This window comes from Arachis stenosperma, chromosome 4, assembly GCF_014773155.1.
Source record: "Arachis stenosperma cultivar V10309 chromosome 4, arast.V10309.gnm1.PFL2, whole genome shotgun sequence".
Taxonomy (NCBI): domain Eukaryota; kingdom Viridiplantae; phylum Streptophyta; class Magnoliopsida; order Fabales; family Fabaceae; genus Arachis; species Arachis stenosperma.
Window position 1 is genome coordinate 51,901,794 of NC_080380.1, and position 6,270 is coordinate 51,908,063.

A 6,270-nucleotide genomic window follows, 5' to 3' on the forward strand; every position below is an offset into this window, starting at 1 on the left:
ATTTTTGAGTTTGCTTTGATTTTTGTAGTTGTTTTTGTGACTCCACATGATCATCAAACTAAAGAAAACATAGAATAACAATGGAAAATGGAAATTTAACATAGATAAATAAAGATTGGGTTGCCTCCCAATTAGCGCTTCTTTAATGTCAATAGCTTGACAGCGAGCTCTCATGGAGCTGCACAGAAATTCAAAGCATGGTTGGGGACTCTCAACACCAAAGTTAGATTTTGAATGTGGGGGCTCTATTTGACTCTGTATTGAGAGAAACTTTTCATGCTTCTTCTCCATGTATACAGAAGGAGATCCTTAAGCCTTAAACACAAGGTAGTCCTCATTCACTTTGAAGGACTAAGTCTCCTCTGTCTACATCAATCACAGCTATTGCTGTGGCTAAGAAGGGTCTGCCAAGGATGATGAATTCATCCTCACCGTTCCCAGTATCTAGGATTATGATGTCAGCAGGGATGTAAAGGCCTTCAACCTTTACCAAGACATCCTATACAGGTCCATAAGCCTGTTTCTTTGATTTGTCTGCCATCTCTAGTGAGATTCTTGTAGCTTGTACCTCGAAGATTCCCAGTTTCTCTATGACAGAGAGTGGCATGAGGTTCATGCCTGATCCCAAGTCATACAGAGCCTTCTCAAAGGTCATGGTGCCTATGGTACAGGATATTAAGAACCTTCAGGGATCCTCTTTCTTTTGAGGTATCTTCACCTGAGCCAAGGTGTTTAGTTCATTAATGAGCAATGGAGGTTCATCCTCCCAAGTCTCGTTACCAAATAACTTGGCATTCAGCTTCATGATTGCTCCTAGATATTGAGCAACTTGCTCTTTAGTAGTAATTTCATCTTCTTTAGAAGAAGAATATTCTTCAGAGCTCATGAATGGTAATAGGAAGTTCAGTGGAATCTCTATGGTCTCTAGATGATCCTCATATTCCTTTGGTTCCTCGTAAGGGAACTCCCTAGTGGTCAGTGAATGTCCCGTGAGGTTTTTCTCACTGGGAATGACGTCCTCCTTACTCTCTCCAGGTTCGGCCATGTTGGTCATGGTTATGGCCTTGCACTCTCTCTTGGGATTTTCTTCTGTATTTCTTGGGAGAGTGCTAGGAGGAGTTTCAGTAACCTTCTTACTCAGCTGACCCACTTGTGCCTCCAAATTTCTAATGGAGGATCTTGTTTCATTCATGAAACTTAGTGTGGTCTTAGATAGATCAGAGACTATATTTGCTAAGCTAGAGAGGCTCTGCTCATAATTCTCCGGCTGTTACTGAGAAGATGATGCGAAAGGTTTGCTATTGCTAAACCTGTTTCTCCCACCATTATTGTTATTGAAGCCTTGTTGAGGCTTCTGTTGATCCTTCCATGAGAAATTTGGGTGATTCCTCCATGAAGAGTTGTAGGTGTTTTCATAGGGTTCTCCCATGTAATACACCTCTTCAATTGCAGGATTTTCAGGGTCATAAGCTTCTCCTTCAGAGGAGGCTTCTTTAGCACTGCCAGATGCAGCTTGCAATCCAGTCAGATTATGAGAAATTATATTACTTGCTAAGTCAATATTTTGTTCTGAGCCAATATGGCATTCAGAGTGTCAATCTCAAGAACTTTTTTCTTCTGAGTTGTCCTATTGCTCACAGGATTTCTTTCAGAAGTGTACATGAACTGGTTATTTGCAACCATTTCAATGAGTTCCTAGGCTTCTGCTGGCATTTTCTTCAGATGAATAGATCCGCCCGCAGAATGGTCCAATGACATCTTGGATAACTCAGATAGACCATCATAGAAGATACCTATGATGCTCCATTCTGAAAGCATGTCAGAGGGACACCTTCTGATCAATTGCTTGTATCTTTCCCAAGCTTCATAGAGGGATTCAACTTCCTTCTATTTGAAGGTTTAAACTTCCACTCTAAGCTTACTCATCTTTTGAGGTGGAAAGAGTTTAGCTAAAAGGGCATTGACCAGCTTTTCCCAAAAGTTCAGGCTGTCTCTAGGTTGTGAGTTTAACCATATACTATCTCTGTCTCTTACAGCAAAAGGGAAAAGCATAAGTCTATAGACCTCGAGATCAACTCCATTGGTCTTAACAGTGTCACAGATTTGCAAAAATTTAGCCAAAAACTGATGAGGATCTTCCATTAGAAGTCCATGAAACTTGCAATTCTGTTGCATCAGAGAAACTAATTGAGGCTTAAGCTCAAAGTTGTTTGCTCCAATGGCAGGAATAGAGATGCTTCTCCTATAGAAGTCAGGAGTAGGTGCAGTAAAGTCACCAAGCACCTTCCTTGCATTGTTGGCATTGTTGTTATTTTCGGCTGCCATGTCTTCTTCTTTTTCGAAAATTTCTGTTAGGTCCTCTCCAAAGAGTTGTGCTTTAGCTTCTCTTAACTTCCTCTTCAGAGTCCTTTCAGGTTCAGGATCAGCTTCAACAAGAATGCCTTTATCTTTGTTCATACTCATATGAAAGAGAAGAAAACAAAGAAATTAAGGAATTCTCTATGTCACAGTATAGAGATTCCTTGATGTGTCAGAGGAAAAGAAGAATAGAAGGGTGAGGTAGAGAGATGAATTTGAACTTATAGAGAGGGAGGAAGTCCAAATTATCAAAGGAGGATAAGTGTTAGTGATTAAATAGAAAGAGATGGGAGAGAGAAGAAATTCGAATATTAAAATTAAAATAATTAGTTAATTAAAAAGATTTTTGAAAAAGTGGTTAATAATTTTCGAAAATTGGGAGTGGAAAAGTGGTTAGGTGGTTTTGAAAAAGATGAGAAAGAGTGAAAAGATTTGAAAATCAATTTTTGAAAAGATAAGAAGTTAGAAAAGATTTTTGAAATCAAAATTTGAAAAAGATATGATTTGAAAAAGATTTGATTGAAAAGTTATGTTTGAAAAGATATGATTGAAAAACAATTTTAAAAAAAGATTTGATTTTTAAAATTGATGACTTGACTAACAAGAAATTAAAAGATATGATTCTAAAATTCGAATATTGAACCTTTCTTAACAAGAAAGTAACAAACTTGAAATTTTTGAATTACAACATTAATTATTAGCAAAGATTTTTGAAAATATTAAAAGAAGAATAAAAAAGATTTGATTTTGAAAAAGATATGATTGATTTGAGGGGATATTAAAAAGATAAGATTTTGAAAAATTAGTTTTAAAATTTGAAAAGTTGAAAAAGATTTGGATTGAAAACAAAATTTCCTCCTTCGTGTTATCTGGGCGTTAAACGCCCAGAATGGTATCCATTATGGCGTTTAACTCCCACTTGGCTACCTCCTTGGGCATGAAACGCCCAGCCAGGTACTCTGGCTGGCATTTAAATGCCAGAATTCCTTCTTCACAAGGCGTTTTGAACGCCCAGTTTTTTCTCTGTGATTCCTCTGCTGTATGTTCTGAATCTTCAATTCTCTGTATTATTGACTTTTAAAAGGCATCATTTTGAATTTTTTTAAATTTTTAATGATGAGAGAGAAAAATAACAGAATGAAATTAAACATGAAAAACTCAGATAAAAAAAAGGAATGCATGCAAGAACACTTTGAATGTCAAGATGAACATCAAGAACATATTTTTGAAAATTTTTAAGAAAAGAAAGACATGCAAGACACCAAACTTAGAAATTGTCATACTAGAGACACTAACAATTTGAGAATGCACATGAAAAACAACAAAAGACACAAAACAAGAGAATTTAAAGATCAGACAAAGAAAATCATCAAAAACAACTTGAAGATCAATGAAGACACAATGCATATATTTTCGAAAAATGCAAGAAAAATAGAAATATGCAATTGACACCAGACTCAAACAAGAAACACAAATTATTTTTCATTTTATGATTTTATAAATTTTTTTGTATTATTTTTCGAAAATTATTTTTGAAAAAGAAAATAAGAAACTCAAAATTGTTAATAAGAATTCCAGGAATCATGCAATGTTAGTCTAAAGCTTCAGTCTAAAAAGATTAGACATGGCCAGCCAAGCTTCAGCAAGACATTACATATAACAGCCAAATTGATGGGAATCAACTAGCTCCTGTGATGATAAAAACATCATCTGAAACTCTAGATATTGCTCTTAAAAATTCTAAAGAACAAAATAAAAAGAAAAATACCTAATCTAAGCAACAAGATGAACCGTCAGCTGTCCAAACTCGAACAATCCCCGGCAACGGCAACAAAAACTTGGTACACGAAATCATGAGTTCACACTTCCCTTACAACTTCGTGTAGCTGACCAGCAAGTGCACTGGGTCGTCCAAGTAATACCTTACGTGAGTAAGGGTTAATCCCACGGAGATTGCCGGCTTGAAGCAAGCTATGGTCATCTTATAAATCTCAGTCAGGCGGATTTAAATTGTTATGGGATTTTGATAATTAAAAGATGAATAAGACATGAAATAAGATAGAGATACTTATGTAATTCATTGGTGGGAATTTCAGAAAAGCATATAGAGATGCTTTATTCCTCCTGAATCTCTACTTTCCTACTGCCTTCATCCAGTCATGCGTACTCCCTTCCATGGTAAGTTGTATGTTGTGGGATCACCGTTGACAATGGCTACCGTCCGTCCTCTCAGTAAAAATGGTCTGGCTATGGGTTACGTAGGGCTAATCATCTGTCGGTTCTCGATCGTGTCGGAATAAGATCCATTGATCCTTTTGCGCATTGTCACTGCGCTCAGCAGTCACGAGTTTGAAGCGCGTCATAGTCATCCCATCCCAGATCCTACTCAGAATACCACAGACAAGGTTTAGACTTTCCGGATCTCAAGAATGCTGCCAATTGATTCTAGCTTATACCACGAAGACTCTGATCTCACGGAATGGAAGGCTCTGTTGTTAGGAGAGGCAATCATGCGTCGCGGACCAGGAGGCCAAGAGATATGCATTCAAGCTTGTTTTCAGGTAGAACGAAATTGGTTGTCAGGCATGCATTCATAAGTGAGAATGGTGATGAGTGTCACTTGATAATCACATTCATGATGTTGAAGTGCGAAGGGATATCTTAGAACAAGAATAAGCTTGAATTGAATAGAAAACAGCAGTGATTGCATTAATTCATGAGGAACAGCAGAGCTCCACACCTTAATCTGAGATGTGTAGGCGAGAGACCAAGAGAGGGGCGTGGAGTCGGCGACGCACAGGGAGACACTCGCCGTTGCCATCGTGCACCGTCGTGTGCCGTCACTGCGGTCTGAGCGGTCACCATCCCTTCTGTTCCGCTGCTCTGGTCCGCCGCCGCCACTACTGGAGATCTGCCCGATCTAGTCTGAGGGAAAGAAAGAGACATGAAACAATCAAAAAAGGGTTCAAAGACCTGATCCCAAGATCAAAGATGATCAAAAAGATGAAAATACAATAGTAAAAGGTCCTATTTATAGTGAACTAGTAACTTAGGGTTTATAGAAATAAGTAAATGATGCAGAAATCTACTTCCGGAGCCCACTTGGTGTGTGCTTGGGCTGAGCATTGAAGCTTTTATGTGCATATGCTTTTCTTGGAGTTAAACACTAGCTCTGGTGCCAGTTTGAGTGTTTAACTCCAGCTTTTATCCCAGTTCTGGCGTTTAACGCCAGAAAAGGGTCTCTTACCGGCATTTTGACGCCAATTTGGGCCATCAAATCTCAGAAAAAGTATGAACTATTATACATTTCTGGAAAGCCCAAGATGTCTACTTTCCAACGCAAATAAGAGCACCCCAATTGGGTATCTGTAGCTCTAGCAAATCCATTTCGAGTGGAGGGAGGTCAGAATCCAACAGAATCTGCAGTCCTTTTTCAGCCTCTGAATCAGATTTTTGCTCAGGTCCCTCAATTTCAGCCAGAAAATACCTGAAATTACAGAAAAACAAACAAACTCATAGTAAAGTCCAGAAATGTGATTTTTGCATAAAAACTAATAATTATATACTAAAAACTAACTAAATCATACTAAAAACTTCATAAAAACTATGCCAAAAAGCGTATAAATTATCCGCTCATCAACTTCCTTCTCCTCGAGATGCTACTACTGGGAAGTCATGGGATCCTTTCTAATTTTTCTGATGTATTTGTGTATAGCCTGGTCTTGTGGGCTTTTGAACTCTTTATTTTGTAAGTTGTGATCTTGACTTTGGATATTCTAGTTGCTTTTATAGCAACCTTATTTTGAAAAACAAAAATAGTTTCTCTTACTCTTGGGGTCGGCTTCTAGCGGCCTCTTGAGTCTGTTTTATGGTAACAGCTTTGTTTCTTTGTGATATGCTTGCCTGCAGCTT

The 6,270-nt window shown here is 37.9% G+C and overlaps 1 non-coding gene across 1 annotated transcript; it reads left to right on the plus strand.

The window, feature by feature from the left end:
- Window positions 1-1,812: 1,812 nt before the first annotated feature.
- LOC130978303 (small nucleolar RNA R71) lies at window positions 1,813-1,920 on the plus strand. The gene has a single exon (XR_009085954.1). It is a non-coding gene; the product is annotated as a small nucleolar RNA R71 (small nucleolar RNA).
- Window positions 1,921-6,270: the final 4,350 nt, after the last annotated feature.